Here is a 22,713-nt window from a genome sequence, read left to right on the forward strand (position 1 = left end):
AATCCTTTAACTGGGTTCCCGTGATAAGGCGTTAGGATCCGACATGAACGATAATATTGAACATTTCCAGGTAATGTGTCACATATGAACACGGCGCGCACCCTCTCACCATCGCCATGGCGACGCATTCATCATCCCCCGCCCCCCCCCCTCTCCTCCCGCTGCCGACCTGGCCGTGTCAAGCTGTCACTCACAAACCAATCATACGCTAACATCTCTCTTCCAGTCTTTTCCCTCACCTCTGACCCCGCCCCCTGAACCCCCCCGGGGTCCCGTCCAATAAGGCGCCGTGTCTAACCGAAGCGCTCACCCGTGGCACGTAGACGCCGCCGCCAATCACCCCCGGCATCATCTGGAATGGGCCGACCCCGCGGCGGCGATTTTGCACCACGTGTCCCCTAAAACACAGAAAGGTATGACACTTTAAAAACTTGTTGGCCCTTCTTTAAAAAAAAAAGATGGCAAAGACTACTTTCTAGTCACACAAAATATGAAATATGTGAGGAGTATTTTTGTCTGGTACTTCTCAGTTGAGGTGTTGTGATCAGTTTAGCAACTTTGTTATGATTAATTCTATATCCAAACCCCGTTTCCATATGAGTTGGGAAATTGTGTTCGATGTAAATATAAACAGAATACAATCATTTTCAACCCATATTCAGTTGAATATGCTACAAAGACAACATATTTGATGTTCAAACTCTTAAACTTTCTTTTTTTTTGCAAATAATAATTAACTTAGACCTTCATGGCTGCAACATGTGCCAAAGTAGTTGGGAAAGGGCATGTTCACCACTGTGTTACATCACCTTTTCTTTTAACACTCAATAAACATTTAAAAACTGAGGAAACTAATTGTTGAAGCTTTGAAAGGTGAGTTTTTTCCCATTCTTGTTTTTTGTAGAGCAGGGGTCGGCAACCTTTACCACTCGAAGAGCCATTTCGACCCGTTTCACAAAATGAGGAAGACGATGGGAGCCGCAACTATTCCCGCCAATATCTGCTGGTGGTCTCCCAGATGAGAAGAATAAGGGCGTGCTATGAAGCCATTGCCTTAAACACCTTCTACAACACGTACAAACATGTTGTGAGAGCGTCTCTACGCTGCTGATCCGCCTCCGCTTGGGATGGTTTCCTCGCTGCTGTCTTGGATCCGCTTTGAACTGAACTCTCGCGGCTGTGTTGGAGCCACTATGGATTGAACTTTCACAGTATCATGTTAGACCCGCTCGACATCCATTGCTTTCGGTCCCCTAGAAGGGGGTGGGGTTGCCCACATTTGAGGTCCTCTCCAAGGTTTCTCATAGTCATCATGATCACTGGCGTCCCACTGGGTGTGAGTTTTCCTTGCCCTTTTGTGGGTTCTTCCGAGGATGTTGTAGTCGTAATGATTTGTGCAGTCCTTTGAGACATTTGTGATCTGGGGCTATATTAATAAACATTGATTGATTGATAAACGTTGATTCCGCAGATGTATGCACACAGAGTACACTGACGGTTGTGATATAAACAACTTTAACACTCCTACTAATATGCGCCACATTGTGAACCCACACAAAAGAAGAATGACAAACACATTTCGGGAGAAAATCCTCACAGTAACACAACATAAACGCAACCCAAAAAATACCCAGAATCCTTTGCATCTATGAAAATTCCTGACTATGTTATACACCCCGCGAGCACCAAATCCCGCCTACCTCAACCACGCAGGCAAGGGGATGGGTTTGTTTTGGTGCTCGCGGGGTGTATATAACATAGTCAGGCTGTCTCATGGATGCTACGGATTTTGGGTATTTCTTGTGTTGCGTTTATGTTGTGTTACTGGGAGGATTTTCTCCCGAAATGTGTTTGTCATTCTTATTTTGCGTGGGTTCACAATGTGGCGCATGTTAGTAGGAGTGTTAAAGTTGTTTATATCACAACCGTCAGTGTCACCCAGTATGCCTTGCAGTCTCATACATGTGCCGCAGATGCACGCACTCAACTGGAAAGCATACTGGGTGACGGTTGTGATGTAAACAACTTTAACACTCCTACTAACATGCGCCACATTGTGAACCCACACCAAAGAAGAATGACAAACACATTTCGGGAGAAAATCCTCACAGTAACACAACATAAACGCAACCCAAAAAATACCCAGAATCCTTTGCATCTATGATAATTCCTGACTATGTTATACACCCCGCGAGCACCAAATCCCGCCTACCTCAACCACGCAGGCAAGGGGATGGGTTTGTTTTGGTGCTCGCGGGGTGTATATAACATAGTCAGGCTGTCTCATGGATGCTACGGATTCTGGGTATTTCTTGTGTTGCGTTTATGTTGTGTTACTGGGAGGATTTTCTCCCGAAATGTGTTTGTCATTCTTATTTTGCGTGGGTTCACAATGTGGCGCATGTTAGTAGGAGTGTTAAAGTTGTTTATATCACAACCGTCAGTGTCACCCAGTAAGCCTTGCAGTCTCATACATGTGCCGCAGATGCACGCACTCAACTGGAAAGCATACTGGGTGACGGTTGTGATGTAAACAACTTTAACACTCCTACTAACATGCGCCACATTGTGAACCCACACCAAAGAAGAATGACAAACACATTTCGGGAGAAAATCCTCACAGCAACCCAACATAAACGCAACACAACAAATACCCAGAATCCTTTGCATCCATGAGAAAACCTCACTATGTTATACAGCCCGCAAGCACCAAACCCCGCCCAACTCAACCACGCAGGGAATGGGATGTTTTTTATTTGGTGCTCGCGGTATGTATATAACATAGTCAGGACGTCTCATGGATGCTAAGGATTCTGGGTATTTGTTGTGTTGCGTTTATGTTGTGTTACTGGGAGGAATTTCTCCCAAAATGTGTTTGTCATTCTTCCTTTGCGTGGGTTCACAATGTGGCGCATATTAGTAGGAGTGTTAATGTTGTTTATATCACAACCGTCAGTGTCACCCAGTATGCCTTGCAGTCTCATACATGTGCCGCAGATGCACGCACTCGACTGGAAAGCATACTGGGTGACGGTTGTGATGTAAACAACTTTAACACTCCTACTAACATGCGCCACATTGTGAACCCGCACCAAAGAAGAATGACAAACACATTTCGGGAGAAAATCCTCCCAGTAACACAACATAAACGCAACACCACAAATACCCAGCCTCCTTTGCATCCATGACAATTCCTGACTATGTTATACACCCCGCGAGCACCAAACCCCGCCCACCTCAACCACGCAGGGAAGGGGATGGGTTTGTTTTGGTGCTTGCGGGGTGTATAACATAATCAGGAATTGTCATGGATGCAAAGGATTCTGGGTATTTGTTGTGTTGCGTTTATGTTGTGTTACAGTGAGGATTTTCTCCCGATTATTAGTAGGAGCGTTAAAGTTGTTTATATCACAACCGTCAGTGTCACCCAGTATGCCTTGCAGTCTCATACATGTGCCGATGGAAGCAGCGAAATAGCATCCCGTGAATGGCGGGCGCGATGACGTTCGAGAGGACGTTAAGAGTAATATCATCACGGCACGCCCATATTATTGTAGTCCGAGTGGAAATTGGAGAACGTTGACTCCAGGAGAGGCATTGAATTCCGGAATCGCCCCGCAACAATTTGGGGGGTCGGCAAATTGTGCAGCTGAGCCGCATCAGAGTTGCCAAAGAGCCGCCGGTTGCCGACCCCTGATGTAGAGCTTCAGTCGCCACACATTTTCCATGGGAGACACACACACACACACACACACACACACTTGCAGTTAAATGTCATTTCCAATTTGCAAGGCAAGGAATAAACAAGCTGTTGACTCTGATTGACTCACTCTCTTCTCTGAAGCAGACGCCGGACATTTTGTCAAAGGATTAGTGTAACCTTTCAGGAATCAAACAAATGCGCTCTCGACACTTCAGCCTAATGAGACGGTCGATGGCGCGCTCATTTCTGCCCCGTAAATACACTCGGTCCGGTCGTAGAGATGAGAGACAGCTGGATGGGACACCGTGGACGCCGGCGAACAGATTGCCTGCCACACCATTGACTCACTCTTCGACTGCGGTAACCGGGGGGGTAAGCAACTTAACGGTTATGGGGGGGGACGCACATTTCCAGGAAAAGGACCATTCGATATTATTCGGATTTTAAACAGACGCTTCTTCTGCAAGGATAATTTGTTTTGGTATCATTATTTTGTCAAAATTTTTTGGGTTGTTGCTCTTTTATGCAAGACACAGGTGTCCAATGCCGAAGACACTTAGATTTTGACTTAGACTTCCTTTTTATTGTCATTCAAATTTGAACTTTACAGCAGTGGTCCCCAACCTTTTTGTATCCGCGGACCGGTCAACGCTTAATAATTTTTCCCGTGTCATGAAAAAGGGACGTTTTTGTCAAAAAAAGGGGAGTTTTTTGTGGTTGGTGCACTATTTGTAAATAAATAAATAAATGGGTTGTACTTGTATAGCGCTTTTCTACCTTCAAGGTACTCAAAGCGCTTTGACACTACTTCCACATTTACCCATTCACACACACATTCACACACTGATGGAGGGAGCTGCCATGCAAGGCGCCAACCAGCACCCATCAGGAGCAAGGGTGAAGTGTCTTGCTCAGGACACAACGGACGTGACGAGGTTGGTACTAGGTGGGAATTGAAGCAAACAGAAGGCGCGCACGAGGGCAGAGAACAAACTTGACTAGAAAACATTACTAGTACTACGGTATGACTATAGAAATAAACTTAACTCAACAACTGTGACATAACAAAACCAAAAAACGTACTTGGCATGAGCAGGAGGGAAACTATGGGCAGAGAAGTTTGCAGGCATGGCATGAAGGGAGTAGGGGTAATGTTGCCAGCTGACTACCTGCTAACTGTGGCTTAAATAATATTAGGATGATTGAAAACAGGTGCATGACATGGGGACAGGTGAAAACCAGTGGGTTGGCATGGAAACAAAGCAAACAAGGAAGTAAAAAACTGCAAAAACAATGGAGTCATAAGCAAAACAGAACTTAACTAAACAAAACGTGAGGGCAAGACATGACAGTTTTATGTGGAAAAAATATTGCATATGTTGTGTGGTTGCCATATAAAAACATCATAAAAGAAACAAAATAATAGTTCAAATTTAAAATCGACAGATATTTAAGTGATAAAAGTTTTTCTTAAAACCTAATAAAAATGCATCACTTTATGAGTGGGGAACCTCTCGGATCTCAAATATATGTCACGGGATGACTTAAACTTGCTTTTTATTGTCATTCAAATTTGAACTTTACAGCAGTGGTCCCCAACCTTTTTGTATCCGAGGAACCGGTCAACGCTTAATAATTTTTCCCGCGGCCCGGCGGAGGGGTGTCCTTTTTTTTTTTTTTTTTCTTCTTTGTCATGAAAAAGGGACGTTTTTGTCATGAAAAGGGGAGTTTTTTGTGGTTGGTGCACTATTTGTAAATAAATAAATAAATGGGTTGTACTTGTATAGCGCTTTTCTACCTTCAAGGTACTCAAAGCGCTTTGACACTACTTCCACATTTACCCATTCACACACACATTCACACACTGATGGAGGGAGCTGCCATGCAAGGCGCCAACCAGCACCCATCAGGAGCAAGGGTGAAGTGTCTTGCTCAGGACACAACGGACGTGACGAGGTTGGTACTAGGTGGGATTTGAACCAGTGACCCTCGGGTTGCGCACGGCCACTCTACCACTGCGCCACGCCGTCCGTTGTAAGTGTATATTGTGTTTTTTATGTTGATTTAATTAAAAAAAAAAAATATTTTTTTTCTTTTTTTAGTGAAGTGAAGTGAATTATATTTATATAGCGCTTTTCTCAAGTGACTCAAAGCGCCTTTACATAGTGAAACCCAATATCTAAATTACATTCAAACCAGTGTGGGTGGCACTGGAAGCAGGTGGGTAAAGTGTCTTGCCCAAGGACACAATGGCAGTAACTGGGATGGCACAAGCGGGAATCGAACCTGCAACCCTCAAGTTGCTGGCACAGCCACTCTACCAACCGAGCTATGCCGCCCTCTTTTTTAAATAAAAAAATTATTCTGCGGCCCGGTACCAATCGGGCCACGGCCCGGTGGTTGGGGACCACTGCTTCACAGCACAGATAAGAATGAAATTTCGTGACATAAGCTCATGGTAGTGCAGGATAAAAAAAGCAATAAAGTGCATATATAATTAAATAAATATACAGAAATATCTATATAAAATTATATATATGAATAATTACTGTACATATAGATATATTGCACTTTTTCCACATGCGTCCACGTTTATGGATGTATGTTGTATTGTCTTTTTTTATTCCAGCGAGTTAATCCATTTTAGGAGAAATTGAGGGGATAATTTAATGATGATGCGTTCAACATCTTTCTAGAGTCCAGCAGTAAAAACAGTCCCTGGTGGGGGTGGGAGGAGTCTCTGCAGATTTTCTGAGCCCTGGTCAGGCAGCGGCTTTTTGTGATCTCCTGGATAGGAGGAAGAGGAGTCCTGATGGTCTTTCCCGCCGTCCTCACTACTTTCTGGGGAGACTTCCAGTCTGAGGCATTGCAGGTTCTAGTCCAGACAGAGATGCTGTTGGTCAGCAGACTCTCTATAGTGCCTCTGTAGAATGTGCTGAGAATGTGCTGCTGAGCTCTTTTTACCAGAGCTCCGGTGTGTAGAGACCAGGTTAGGAACCCCAATGTTAAAGTTGAGGTACGTCCCAAACTGTGATTATGACGCCGTATTTGCAACACTAACAATTTAATAATTAACCCCGTCTCAGTGGTAGCAAACAAACCACTCCTAATGGGAATGTGTAGCATTTATATTTCATAAGCCAGGAAAAAAATTACAAATATGCAAACTAAAATAAATAAATAAATTTTTTTTAAAAATAAATAAAAACATTCAAGTAAAAAATAAAATAAAAACATACAAAAATACAAATTAAATAATAATAAAATAAAAATAAACAAATACAAAAAATAAATTAAAATAAAATACAAATAAAAACTTACAAAATAAAAAAAAAAATAAATAAATAAAATAAAATAAAAATAATTATAATAATAAAACAAAAATTAAGAAAAAATTAAATAAAAATTAAATAAAAATAAAAAAATAAAATACAAATATGCAAAACAAAAATATGCTAACAAAATATAGCAGATAAACTAATCCTAATGGGAATGTGTAGCAATTTAATTTCATAAGCCAGGGAAAAAAAATAATATGCAAAAAAATAAATAAATAAAATTTAAAAAAATACATAAAAAATAAAATATAAAATAAACAAACAATTTAATAAACATAAAAATAAAAATAAAAAAATTAAAATACAAAATACAAAATAAAAAATCTAATAAAAAATAAAACTAAAAATAAAAATAACAATTTTTAAAATAAAAATAAATGAAAATAAAAAAAATTAAAAAAAATAAAATCAAAATGAAAATTAAAATGAAAATAAAAATAAAATAAACATTAAAATACAATAAGATAAAAATATAAAAATAAAATAAAAATATGCTAAATAAAAATATGCTAACAAAATATAACAAACACACCACTCCTAATGTGTAACATCTATATTTAATAAGCCAGGAAAAAAATATATACATGCAAACCCGACGCCTTTATTATAAACAAGCGTTAATCGGCACGACGGCCTCATCCAAACACCCGCGCTCTAGAGCCTCAGACCGAAGTCTTATCCTACCAAATCTATGGCAGCTCCACTGTTAACACCGTGGTCTCTTTTTCCCCTTCACCTCCTTTCTGTCTGCTGAAGTGATGCTATGCATATTTGCAAAGGCTAATTCTCTGGTGCTCCCCGCCAAGTACCCACCCTGTGATGTCTGCTCACTGCAGGGAGCCACCTCTGTCTGCATGCCAACACACACACACACACACACACACACACACACACACACACACACACACACACACACACACACACACACACACACACACACACACACACACACACACACACACACAACACACACACACACACACACACACTACAGAAGAAAATGATGGCGAGCAACACCATGGAGAGTTCATGCTTAACCTCAGACAGCCAAGTGATCATGGATGCTGAGCTGACTGCTGAATAGACGTCTGAGTTCAATCTGCTGTTGGAATAAACTCACAGAATCCTTGCAAAGTTTAACAGCAGAGCAAGTGACATCATGTTGTGAATATTATCGTCGTTACTATGACAGCTGATACGGTACCAAATACCAGTAACCATGGCTCCAATACGCTTCTGGCTTGGAGACTTTGTATATATATAGATATATATATATATATATTGCCAAAAAGTATTTGGCCACCCATCCAAATGATGAGAACCAGGTGTCCTAATCACTTGGCCCGGTGTATCAAATCAAGCATTTACGCATAGAGACTGTTTCTAGAAACATTTGTGAAAGAATGGGCCGCTCTCAGTGATTTCCAGCGCGGAACTGTCATAGGATGTGCAACAAAATCAGTCGTGAAATTTCCTCGCTCCTAAATATTCCAAAATCAACTTTATTATAAGAAAAGTGAAGATTTTGGGAACAACAGCAACTCAGCCACCGAGTGGTAGGCTACATAAACTGACAGAGAGGGGTCAGCGGATGCTGAAGCGCATAGTGCAAAGACTTTCTGCACAGTCAGTTGCTACAGAGCTCCAAACTTCACGTTAACTTCCAATTAGCCCACGTACAGCACGCAGAGAGCTTCATAGAATGGGTTTCTATGGCCGATTAGCTGAATCTAAGCTTTACATCACCAAGTCCAATGCAAAGCGTGGGATGCAGTGGTGTAAAGGTCATCACCACCGGACTCTAGAGCAGTGGAGACGCCTTCTCTAGACTGATGTATCAGGCTATTCCATCTCCATGGAGACTGATTCTACAAACCTTTGGGAAAAAAAAGGGTCGCTTATTGATTTCCAGCATGGAACTGTCTTAGGATGCCACCTGTGCAACAAATCCAGTTGTGAAATTTCCTCGCTCCAAAATCAACTTTATTATAAGAAAAGTGAAGATTTTGGGAACAACAGCAACTCAGCAACTAGGTGGTAGGCCACGTAAACTGACAAGAGAGGTGTCAGCGGATGCAGGGAGACAGAACAGGATAAAACATGACAGGGGGGACAGAACAGGATCAAACATTACAGGGAGACAGAACAGGATCAAATATAATATGGAGATTGAACAATATCAGACCAACATTGCAGGGAGACAGACCAGGATCAAACATTACAGGGAGACAGAACAGGATCAAACATAATATGGAGATTGAACAATATCAGACCAACATTGCAGGGAGACAGACCAGGATCAAACATTACAGAGAGACAGAACCGGATCAAACATTACAGGGAGACAGAACAGGATCAGACATTACAAGGAGACAGAAGAGGATCAAACATTGCGGGGAGTCAGAACAGGATCAAACATTACAGGGAGACAGAACAGGATCAAACATTACAAGGAGACAGAACAGGATCAAACATAATATGGAGATGGAACAAGATCAGATCAACATTGCAGGGAGACAGACCAGGATCAAACATTACAGGGAGACAGAACCGGATCAAACATTACAGAGAGACAGAACCGGATCAAACATTACAGAGAGACAGAACCGGATCAAACATTACAGGGAGACAGAACAGGATCAGACATTACAAGGAGACAGAAGAGGATCAAACATTACAGGGAGACAGAACAGGACTGCTGACGTGTCTGCCAACTTCCGGCGCCCTTTTTTTAAAAAGGTGAGATATAGGTAAAAAATGGGGGAAGGGGGGTTTGGGAGTGAGGAAAAAAAATCAGCCTAAGCCTGGGCTTGGGTCTCTGCTTTTTGCAGATGATGTGGTCCTGATGGCTTTATCTGACCGGGATCTTCAGCTCTCATTGGATCGGTTTGCAGCAGAGTGTGAAGCGACCGGAATGAGAATCAGCACCTCCAAGTCCGAGTCCATGGGATGGAATGCCATCTCCCTGCCCCACGTGGAGGAGTTCAAGTACCTAGGAGTCTTGTTCACGAGTGAGGGAAGTGTGGATGGTGAGATCGACTGCGGCGTCTTCAGTAATGCGGACGTTGTATCGATCCGTTGTGGTGAAGAAGGAGCTGAGCCGGAGGGCAAAGCTCTCAATTTACCGGTCGATCTACGTTCCCATCCTCACCTATGGTCATGAGCTTTGGGTCATGACCGAAAGGATAAGATCACAGGTACAAACGGCCGAAATGAGTTTGGGTCTCTCCCTTAGAGATAGGGTGAGAAGCTCTGCCATCCGGGAGGAACTCAAGGTAAAGCCGCTGCTCTTCAGGCATCTGGTCAGGATGCCACCCGAACGCCTCCCCAGGGAAGTGTTTAGGGCCCGTCCAACCGGTAGGAGGCCACGGGGAAGACCCAGGACACTTTGGGAAGACTATGTCTCCCGGCTGGCCTGGGAACGCCTCGGGATCCCCCGGGAAGAGCTGGACGAAGTGGCTGGGGAAAGGGAAGTCTGGAAGATGGATGGATGGATGGATGGCCTGGGCCCCTGGAGAGGGGGGGTCTGTCGACCCAATTCAAAGCAAACATTGCCATTGACGATGACTACGTCAAGAAGGTGAAGATGAAAGCCATCGGAGCGCCACCAACAGATCAAAGGTCAATAAGCGAGAGCACTTACGACCAATCATTCCTCTGAGTGGACCGCCGGTGATGCATTGTTCAGATTGTCCCGATCCTTCTCATCTTCCCCCGAGGCCTCCCGGGTAAAAACATTGTCCCCACTCCACCTTTTTCCTCCCTCCTCGTCATTTATTTCAATTTGCCACGCTTCCCTCCAAAGCGAAAAAGGCGGACGCCAATCAGAGCCGGCCCGAGCGAATCCCGGCGTGGCGGCCCATCGCCGTAATGAAACATTTAGATGCGGGCTCAGCTAGGTCTTTGCATTAATGGCTCGTGTTGGCGGGGATGAGGGACGGGTGGGTGGGGGGTGGGGACGGGGGGGGGGGGGGGGGGGGGTAGAGGGGGGGGGGGCACTTCACCCTAATAACCCCTCGCCAAATCCAGGTCAGATACCGGGACGTCCGGGTAATGGCTTTCTCCGGCGGGCTCCGTCAGGGAATCTCAATCGTCTTATATTTCCATGACAGCGATCACTATTGACATCTTTCATCTCCACCAGAGATTAGTCCGTCATCCGGATTGTTCCGCAGGTGATGTCGTACCAGTTGGTAAAACGGCCGAGGCATTACGGGGAAAATGATGATTGACTGGCGGGATTGGACCACACGGCCTTGGTGCATTAGCCCGGGGAGAGACAAATGGAGACTTCATTATGCGGTGAATAATGCAGCGCTCGAGTCACTAAGCTAGCGGCCGCTACATGCTTTCTTTTGATTACTTCTGTCAAGGTTAGGCGGAAGCCGGGATCGGACCTGGAACCCTCAAGTTGCTGGCACAACTAGACTATTGGAGGTATAACGCCCCAAATAGTTTTCTCCTTCGCTGTATACTTTTAGTCGGGGGACAAGTGTCTCATATATTGTCCACACCTGTGTACATCCAAGCACAAATAATGCAGCTCTCAAGTCACTAAGCTAGCGCCCGCTACATGCTTTCTTTTGATTACTTCCGCCAAAGTTATGCATTTTTCAGTTTTCTGTTGACTTGTGTGCAACTTCCAGTCTACATGTTGGCGATGTATCTATTTTCAAGATCTTTTTAGCATCGAAAGTGATATTTATATAGCGCTTTTCTCTAGTGACTCAAAGCGCTTTTACATAGTGAAACCCAATATCTGAGTTACATTTAAACCAAAGTGGGTGGCACTGGGAGCAGGTGGGTAGAGTGCCTTGCCCAAGGGCACAACAGCAGAGACTAGGATGGCAGAAGCCGGGATCGAACCTGGAACCCTCAAGTTGCTGGCACGACTATACTATTGGAGCTATGTCGCCCCAAATAGTTTTCTACGCCCTTGCTGTATACTTTTAGTCCGGACACAAGTGTCTCCAATATTGTCCACACCTGTGTACATCCAAGCACAAATAATACAGCTCTCGAGTCATTAAGCTAGCGCCCGCTACATGCTTTCTTTTGATTACTTCCGCCAAAGTTATGCATTTTTCAGTTTTTTATTGACTTATGTGCAACTTCCAGTCTACATGTTGGCGATGTATCTATTTTCAAGATCTTTTTAGCATCGAAAGTGATATTTATATAGCGCTTTTCTCTAGTGACTCAAAGCGCTTTTACATAGTGAAACCCAATATCTAGGTTACATTTAAACCAGTGTGGGTGGCACTGGGAGCAGGTGGGCAAAGTGCCTTGCCCAAGGGCACAACGGCAGTGACTAGGATGGCAGAACCCGGGATCGAACCTGGAACCCTCAAGTTGCTGGCACAACTATACTATTGGAGCTATACCACCCCAAATCGTTTTCTACGCCCTTGTTGTATACTTTTAGTCCGGACACAAGTGTCTCCAATATTGTCCACACCTGTGTACATCCAAGCACAAATAATACAGCTCTCGAGTCACTAAGCTAGCGCCCGCTACATGCTTTCTTTTGATTACTTCCGCCAAAGTTATGCATTTTTCAGTTTTTTGTTGACTTGCGTGCAACTTCCAGTCTACATGTTGGCGATGTATCTATTTTCAAGATCTTTTTAGCATCGAAGGTGATATTTATATAGCGCTTTTCTCTAGTGACTCAAAGCGCTTTTACATAGTGAAACCCAATATCTAGGTTACATTTAAACCAATGTGGGTGGCACCGGGAGCAGGTGGGTAAAGTGCCTTGCCCAAGGACACAACGGCAGTGACTAGGATGGCAGAAGCCGGGATCGAACCTGGAACCCTCAAGTTGCTGGCACAACTAGACTATTGGAGCTATACCGCCCCAAATCGTTTTCTACGCCCTTGTTGTATACTTTTAGTCCGGACACAAGTGTCTCCAATATTGTCCACACCTGTGTACATCCAAGCACAAATAATACAGCTCTCGAGTCACTAAGCTAGCGCCCGCTACATGCTTTCTTTTGATTACTTCCGCCAAAGTTATGCATTTTTCAGTTTTTTATTGACTTGTGTGCAACTTCCAGTCTACATGTTGGCGATGTATCTATTTTCAAGATCTTTTTAGCATCGAAAGTGATATTTATATAGCGCTTTTCTCTAGTGACTCAAAGCGCTTTTACATAGTGAAACCCAATATCTAGGTTACATTTAAACCAGTGTGGGTGGCACTGGGAGCAGGTGGGCAAAGTGCCTTGCCCAAGGGCACAACGGCAGTGACTAGGATGGCAGAACCCGGGATCGAACCTGGAACCCTCAAGTTGCTGGCACAACTATACTATTGGAGCTATACCACCCCAAATCGTTTTCTACGCCCTTGTTGTATACTTTTAGTCCGGACACAAGTGTCTCCAATATTGTCCACACCTGTGTACATCCAAGCACAAATAATACAGCTCTCGAGTCACTAAGCTAGCGCCCGCTACATACTTTCTTTTGATTACTTCCGCCAAAGTTATGCATTTTTCAGTTTTTTGTTGACTTGCGTGCAACTTCCAGTCTACATGTTGGCGATGTATCTATTATCAAGATCTTTTTAGCATCGAAAGTGATATTTATATAGCGCTTTTCTCTAGTGACTCAAAGCGCTTTTACATAGTGAAACCCAATATCTAGGTTACATTTAAACCAATGTGGGTGGCACCGGGAGCAGGTGGGTAAAGTGCCTTGCCCAAGGGCACAACGGCAGTGACTAGGATGGCAGAAGCCGGGATCGAACCTGGAACCCTCAAGTTGCTGGCACAACTAGACTATTGGAGCTAAGTCGCCCCAAATATTTTTCTACGCCCTTGCTGTATACTTTTAGTCTGGGGACAAGTGTCTCCAATATTGTCCACACCTGTGTACATCCAAGCACAAATAATGCAGCTCTCGAGTCACTAAGCTAGCGCCCGCTACATACTTTCTTTTGATTACTTCCGCCAAAGTTATGCATTTTTCAGTTTTTTGTTGACTTGTGTGCAACTTCCTGTCTACATGTTGGCGATGTATCTATTTTCAAGATCTTTTTAGCATCGAAAGTGATATTTATATCGCGCTTTTCTCTAGTGACTCAAAGCGCTTTTACATAGTGAAACCCAATATCTAGGTTACATTTAAACCAATGTGGGTGGCACTGGGAGCAGGTGGGCAAAGTGCCTTGCCCAAGGGCACAACGGCAGTGACTAGGATGGCAGAAGCAAGGATCGAACCTGGAACCCTCAAGTTGCTGGCACAACTATACTATTGGAGCTATACCACCCCAAATCGTTTTCTACGCCCTTGCTGTATACTTTTAGTCCGGACACAAGTGTCTCCAATATTGTCCACACCTGTGTACATCCAAGCACAAATAATACAGCTCTCGAGTCACTAAGCTAGCGCCCGCTACATACTTTCTTTTGATTACTTCCGCCAAAGTTATGCATTTTTCAGTTTTTTATTGACTTGTGTGCAACTTCCTGTCTACATGTTGGCGATGTATCTATTTTCAAGATCTTTTTAGCATCGAAAGTAATATTTATATAGCGCTTTTCTCTAGTGACTCAAAGCGCTTTTACATAGTGAAACCCAATATCTAAGTTACATTTAAACCAGTGTGGGTGGCACTGGGAGCAGGTGGGTAAAGTGCCTTGCCCAAGGACACAACGGCAGTGACTAGGATGGCAGAAGCCGGGATCGAACCTGGAACCCTCAAGTTGCTGGCACAACTAGACTATTGGAGCTAGACCGCCCCAAATAGTTTTCTACGCCCTTGCTGTATACTTTTAGTCTGGAGACAAGTGTCTCCAATATTGTCCACACCTGTGTACATCCAAGGAAAAATAGAGACTTTGTTATACGTTGAATAATGCAGCGCTCGAGTCACTAAGCTAGCGCCCGCTACATGCTTTCTTTTGATTACTTCCGCCAAAGTTATGCATTTTTTCTGTTGACTTGCGTGCAACTTCCTGTCCTCTTCATGGATCTTTTGTCAAGATCTTTTTCGGGTGGAGTTGTCGCATCGAAGGTGATTTAAACGATGAATACAAAAAAGCCATTGGGGTCAGTGTACGTTTTTAGACTTAGACTTAGACAAACTTTATTGATCCACAAGGGAAATTGTTGCAAACAGTAGCTCAGTTACAAAGGATGGAAAGTGTCAGGTTTAAGCACCGAACTATCTATTAAACAGAACAAGAAGCAAGGAATCAGACAGAGACAGAGTTCAATTTTGCTCATGAGGAGAACGCATGGAGCTGCACACTCAGTTACAGTCTCACCCTACGTTCTGAGGAACAGGCCACGCGTCCCCCTTTTTATTCAGGAGTTCCCTAATTACATCACTGAGGCTACTTCTTAAGGGAGGGGTCTTACATCATACCTTGGGCACTAATTCACCCCCATACTATCACAGATGCTGGCGTTTACACTTTGTGCCTATAGCAGTCCTGATGGTTCTTTTCCTCTTTGTTCCGGAGGACACGACATCCACAGCTTCCATAAGTAATTTGAAATGTGGACTCGTCATACCACGGAACACTTTCCCACAATTGCATCAGTCCATCTTAGAGGAGGTCGGGCCCAGCGAAGCGTTTCTGGGTGTTGTTGATAAATGCGTTTTGTTTTGCATTGTAGAGTTTTAACTTGCGACCAACTGTAGTTACTGACAGAGGTTTTCTTAGCCCATGTGGTGATATCCTTTACACACTGATGTCGGTTTGGATGCAGTACGACCTGAAGGATCAAAGCTCACGGGCTGTCAACGTTGGTTCTCAGCCTTGCTGCTTGGATCTGAACCTTTTGATGATATTACGGCGCATAGACGGTGAAAAACCCTAAATTCCTTGCAACGGCTGCTTGAGGAATGTTGTTCTTAAACAATTTGCTCAGGCATTTGTTGACAAAGTGGTGACCCTCGCCCCGTCCTGAGCATTTCACGGAAGCTGCTTTTATAGCCAACCATGGCACCCACCTGTTCCCAATTAGCCTGTTCACCTGTGGGATGTTCCAAATAAGTGTTTGATGAGCATTCCTCAACTTTCTTAGTCTTTCTTGCCACTTGTGTCAGCTTTTTTTAAACCTGTTGCAGGCATCAAATTCCAAATGAGCTAATATTTGCGAAAAATAACGTTTTCCAGTTCGAACGTTAAATATCTTGTCTTTGCGGTCTCTTCAGTTAAATATGAGTTGGAAAGGATTTGCAAATCATTGTATTCTCATTTTATTTACCATTTACACCACGTGACAACTTGACTGGTTTTGGGTTTTGTATGAGTGCTTTAAACATCCACTAAAGTAAACATACTGTATAGTATGCGCCTGACTAGAATTACTGCCGGGTCAAACTCGCTTCGCAAAATAATTAGCGCATGCTTAGCATTACCGGCGGTTCAGGATTAACGCCTAGTCGAACTCGTTTCGCAAAATATTATTTTTATTAGCGCATGTCTAGAATTTCCACCGGGTCAAACTCGTTTCGCAAAATAATTAACATATGCCTGGAATTTCCACCGGGTCAAACTCGTCACGTCACGGGTGACACTTCACCTGTCATCATTTTCAAAATGGAGGAGGCTGATTTCAGTCATTTGAAATCGCATAAAGGGAAGAAGATTAAGAGCTATTCAGCAGGATTTAAAGTCCGAGCTATTGAATATGCTAAAAAGAACAGTAAGCAGCTATGTTTTATTAACATACCGTAGCTGCGTGTGTCAAATATGAGTCATTAAATGGCTCCCGCCTCCTGGTGTTAGAGGGCGCTAGTGATCCTTCTTGCGACTACTCGGCTGCAGAAGAAGTGACAACAAGCAGCAATCGTTTATTTTTTCCTCTCGCTTGCACTTTTAACATGGAGGATAACATATCTAAAACAAAAAGTTTTCTAAACTGGACTTTCAATGGAAGCAGGAGGTAATAAAGGAAGATCTCCATCGAGACAGAGAGACTTTTAAAACTGAAGAAAGATAAGGAAGACTTCAATAAAGAAGTTATCGATGCTTTTGATCAGAAGGAGCTGCGCATGGACTTCATTTATAAGTAAAGGTAAGACCATAATAACGTTTTTTTTTATTAAATGTGCTTTTCATGATGGTATCCTTACATCACACTCAAATGTATAAGCGCAGGCCTATATTTACCGCATGCCTTTGGTAAGCGCCGGACGAAGAAGAGGTTTTAAATTAATTATCGCCCCAGGAAATACAGTATTTGAATTGGTTGATTTGAAGCCCTAAAAAAAAAAAACATCGATATTGTCATTGATATCGGCCATCTTCTCCGTGGTTACTCCCGCTCTCGTTTGTCGGTGAAATTCCCGCAACGTGGCCGCCGACTGTCACACCGGCGCGCTTACCAGGAATGTGCCCTCAACACTTGTCACTTCACATCCGTGGCTTTGTGTTCGCCGGTGCCGCTCGGAGGCTGTGTGCTATTATTCATGGCTGGCCAGTAAGTGAGTATGACATGGCCAGATTATAGGCATAGGGCACAGATGCAGGTCTGGGAATAGAAGCGGGGACACAGTCCAGAGTTTAGATGAAGAATAAAAGTGAAAATAAATGTGGAAAAACATAAGCAAATATTCCACAAAAACAAACCTGTGAACACTCTGTTTGGCACGCACTTTGTAGACCATGGGTGTCAAACTCTGGCCCGCGAACCAAATCTGGCCCGCCGTGTTATTAGGGTCCTTGGCCCATGGCAAAGGACTCCACTGCCATTGGCCAAGGACCCTATTTAGGGTCCTTGGTCCATGGCAAAGGACTCCACAGGAGTCCTTTGCCATGGGCCAAGGACCCTATTGAAACTGCTGTGTTTTATTAATATTCCGCACCTACACGCTGTAATTTGACCCCCTTAACATGCTTCAAAACTCAACAAATTTGACACACACGTCGGTATAGCAAACCTTCCCAATATATTAAGCAACCAATCCCCCAAAATGAAAATTGCGCTCTAGCGCCCCCTAGGAAAAAAAATACAGACAAAACTGCATGTAACTTCTGTTAGGAATGTCATAGCGACATGAAACAAAAACTCCTATGTAGGTCTGACTTAGACCCAATTTTCATACACTCACTTCTTTCAGCAAAAATCTACAGGAAGTTGGCAAAAACCCCTTCAAAATAAAATTTTCGCAAAAAAATGCCATTTTTGCCTCTTTGCGCTGTAATTTGACCCCTTTAAAATGCTTCAAAAGTCACCAAACTTGGCGCACACATCAGGACTGGCAAATATTGCGATCTAATGAGAAAACCAAAACTCAAAATTGCGCTGTAGCGCTATTTTTGAATAAAACACTGAAAAAACTGCTCCTAGGAAGAAAACACAGACAAAATTGCTTGTAACTTCCGGTAAGAATGTCGGAGAGACATGAAAGAAAACCCCCAACAACCCCCAACAAAAATCAACAGGAAGTTTGCAATCCCCCCTTCAAAACAAAAGTTTTGTAAAAACCGTTCACCTTTCTTGAAACATTATCTCCTCTGAGTGCGTTTGTTGTTTTGGCTTCAAACTCGCACAGTAGAGAGATTGAACCCTTCTGATTAAAAGTATAGAACAGAGTTTTGATAAGTTCTCGGGTTTTGATTTTACGCGCCTTCAAAGAACCCCTGTGCAAAGTCTCCTAAAAAATGTCATTTTTGCCTCTTTGAGCTGTTATTTGACCCCCTTAACATGCTTCAAAACTCACCAAATTTGACACACACGTCGGTATAGCAAACCTTCCCAACATATTAAGCAACCAATCCCCCAAAATGAAAATTGCGCTCTAGCGCCCCCTAGGAAAAAATTACAGACAAAATTGCATGTAACTTCTGTTAGGAATGTCATAGCGACATGAAACAAAAACTCCTATGTAGGTCTGACTTAGACCCAATTTTCATACACTCACTTTTTTCTGCAAAAAACTACAGGAAGTTGGCAAAAACCCCTTCAAAATAAAATTTTCACCAAAAAATGCCATTTTTGCCTCTTTGCGCTGTAATTTGACCCCTTTAAAATGCTTCAAAAGTCACCAAACTTGGCGCACACATCAGGACTGGAGAATATTGCGATCTAATGAAAAAAACAAAACTCATAATTGTGCTGTAGCGCTATTTTTGAATAAAACACTGAAAAAACTGCTCCTAGGAAGAAAACACAGACAAAATTGCTTGTAACTTCCGGTAAGAATGTCGGAGAGACATGAAAAAAAAAACCTCTATGTAGGTCTCGCTTAGACCTACATTTCATAGATTGACAACCCCCAACAAAAATCAACAGGAAGTTTGCAATCCCCCCTTCAAAACAAAAGTTTTGTAAAAACCGGTCACCTTTCTTCAAACATTATCTCCTTTGAGTGCATTTGTTGTTTTGGCTTCAAACTCGCACAGGAGAGAGATTGAACACTTCTGATTAAAAGTATAGAACAGAGTTTTGATAAATTCTCAGGTTTTGATTTTAGGCGCCTTCAAAGAACCCCTGTGCAAAGTCTCCTAAAAAATGTCATTTTCGCCTCTTTGAGCTGTTATTTGACCCCCTTAACATGCTTCAAAACTCACCAAATTTGACACACACATCGGTATAGCAAACCTTCCCAACATATTAAGCAACCAATCCCCCAAAAAGAAAATTGCGCTCTAGCGCCCCCTAGGAAAAAAAATACAGACAAAACTGCATGTAACTTCTGTTAGGAATGTCATAGCGACATGAAACAAAAACTCCTATGTAGGTCTGACTTAGACCCAATTTTCCTACACTCACTTCTTTCAGCAAAAATCTACAGGAAGTTGGCAAAAACCCCTTCAAAATAAAATGTTCGCAAAAAAATGCCATTTTTGCCTCTTTGCGCTGTAATTTGACCCCTTTAAAATGCTTCAAAATTCACCAAACTTGGCGCACACATCAGGACTGGCGAATATTGCGATCTAATGAAAAAACCAAAACTCAAAATTGCGCTGTAGCGCTATTTTTAAATAAAACACTGAAAAAACTGCACCTAGGAAGAAAACACAGACAAAACTGCTTGTAACTTCCGGTAAGAATGTCGGGGAGACATGAAAGAAAAACCTCTATGTAGGTCTCGCTTAGACCTACATTTCATAGATTGACAACCCCCAACAAAAATCAACAGGAAGTTTGCAATCCCCCCTTCAAAACAAAAGTTTTGTAAAAACCGGTCACCTTTCTTCAAACATTATCTTCTCTGAGTGCATTTGTTGTTTTGGCTTCAAACTCGCACAGGAGAGAGATTGAACACTTCTGATTAAAAGTATAGAAGAGAGTTTTGATAAATTCTCAGGTTTTGATTTTAGGGGCCTTCAAAGAACCCCTGTGCAAAGTCTCCTAAAAAATGTCATTTTCGCCTCTTTGAGCTGTTATTTGACCCCCTTAACATGCTTCAAAACTCACCAAATTTGACACAAACGTCGGTATAGCAAACCTTCCCAACATATTAAGCAATCAATCCCCCAAAATGAAAATTGCGCTCTAGCGCCCCCTAGGAAAAAAATTACAGACAAAACTGCATGAAACTTCTGTTAGGAATGTCATAGCGACATGAAACAAAAACTCCTATGTAGGTCTGACTTAGACCCAATTTTCATACACTCACTTCTTTCAGCAAAAATCTACAGGAAGTTGGCAAAAACCCCTTCAAAATAAAATTTTCGCAAAAAAATGCAATTTTTGCCTCTTTGCGCTGTAATTTGACCCCTTTAAAATGCTTCAAAAGTCACCAAACTTGGCGCACACATCAGGACTGGAGAATATTGCGATCTAATGAAAAAAACAAAACTCAAAATTGTGCTGTAGCGCTATTTTTGAATAAAACACTGAAAAAACTGCTCCTAGGAAGAAAACCCAGACAAAACTGCTTGTAACTTCCGGTAAGAATGTCGGAGAGACATGAAAGAAAAACTTCTATGTAGGTCTCGCTTAGACCTACATTTCATAGATTGACAACCCCCAACAAAAATCAACAGGAAGTTTGCAATCCCCCCTTCAAAACAAAAGTTTTGTAAAAACCGGTCACCTTTCTTCAAACATTATCTCCTCTGAGTGCGTTTGTTGTTTTGGCTTCAAACTCGCACAGGAGAGGGATTGAACCCTTTTGATTAAAAGTATAGAACAGAGTTTTGATAAGTTCTCAGGTTTTGATTTTACGCGCCTTCAAAGAACCCCTGTGCAAAGTCTCCTAAAAAATGTCATTTTTGCCTCTTTGAGCTGTTATTTGACCCCCTTAAAATGCTTCAAAACTCACTAAACTTGACACACAAATCAGGTCTGGCAAAAATTGCAATCTGATGAAAAAACCTAACCTCAAAACTCAAAATTGCGCTCTACCGCCCCCCTAGGAATACAACACGGACAAACTGCTCCTAGGAAGAAAACACAGACAAAACTGCTTGTAACTTCCGGTAGGAATGTCAGAGAGACATGAAACAAAAAACACTATGTAGGTCTCACTTAGACCTACATTTTAATAATTAACATACTTTAGCAAAAATCAACAGGAAGTTTGATATTTTCACTTCAATACAACAACTGCATTACTTTCACAATGCATTAGATTCTCAAAATAGTGGCTCCAAGGTGTCTTCTAACGCTTATCCGGCCGTGGGTCTCGGGGGCAGCAGCCAAAGGCGGACCCGACCAACGCTGCTTGCAGCTTTAATTTAATTTGGGCCTTGAGGCAATATCAATTTAGCATTAGAGCTGGCCCGCCGGTGTTATACAGCGTCGGCGCCGCAGTAACACCGCATTCACCGCTAATACTCATACTTGCCAACCCATTTAATTTTCCCGGTAAACTCCCGAAGTTCAGTGCCCCTTCCGAACATCTCCTGGGGCAACCGTTCTCCCGAATTTCTACCGATTTCCACCTGGACAACTGTATTGGGGGCGTGCATTTAAGGCCCTCCCTTTAGCGTTCTCTACAACCTGTCGTCACGTCCGCTTTTCCTCCATACTAACAGCGTGTCACATAATATTTGTGGCTTTTACACACACACACACACACACACACACACACACACACACACACACACACACACACACACACACACACACACACACAAGTGAATGCAAGGCATATTTGGTCAACGGCCATACAGTTCACACTGAGGGTGGCTGTATAAACAACTTTAGCACTGTTACAAATATGCGTCACACTGTGAACCCACACCAAACAAGAATGACAAACACATTTCGGGTGAACATCCGCACCGTTCGGGTTCGAGTACTCTGGAATGCCCTCCCGGTAACAGTTCGAGATGCTACCTCAGTAGAAGCATTTAAGTCTCACCTTAAAACTCATCTGTATACTCTAGCCTTTAAATAGACCTCCTTTTTAGACCGGTTGATCTGCCGCTTCTTTTCTTTTTTCTCCTCTGTCCCCCCCTACCTTGTGGAGGGGGTCCGGTCCGATGACCATGGATGAAGTACTGGCTGTCCAGAGTCGAGACCCAGGATGGACCGCTCGCCTGTATCGGTTGGGGACATCTCTACGCTGCTGATCCGCCTCCGCTTGAGATGGTCTCCTGTGGACGGGACTCTCGCTGCTGTCTTGGATCCGCTTTGAACTGAACTCTCGCGGCTGTGTTGGAGCCACTATGGATTGAACTTTCACAGTATCATGTTAGACCCGCTCCACATCCATTGCTTTCGGTCCCCTAGAGGGGGGGGGGGGGTTGCCCA

The 22,713-nt window shown here is 43.1% G+C and overlaps 1 long non-coding RNA gene across 1 annotated transcript in view; it reads right to left on the minus strand.

The window, feature by feature from the left end:
* Positions 1-269: 269 nt before the first annotated feature.
* LOC133553860 (uncharacterized) overlaps positions 270-22,713 on the minus strand; it is a 98,622-nt gene continuing 76,178 nt past the window's right edge. Inside the window, exon 4 of the long non-coding RNA XR_009806986.1 lies at positions 270-398. This is a non-coding gene — a long non-coding RNA (uncharacterized LOC133553860). The remainder of the gene's footprint in view (positions 399-22,713) is intronic.

This window comes from Nerophis ophidion, linkage group LG06, assembly GCF_033978795.1.
Source record: "Nerophis ophidion isolate RoL-2023_Sa linkage group LG06, RoL_Noph_v1.0, whole genome shotgun sequence".
NCBI lineage: Eukaryota > Metazoa > Chordata > Actinopteri > Syngnathiformes > Syngnathidae > Nerophis > Nerophis ophidion.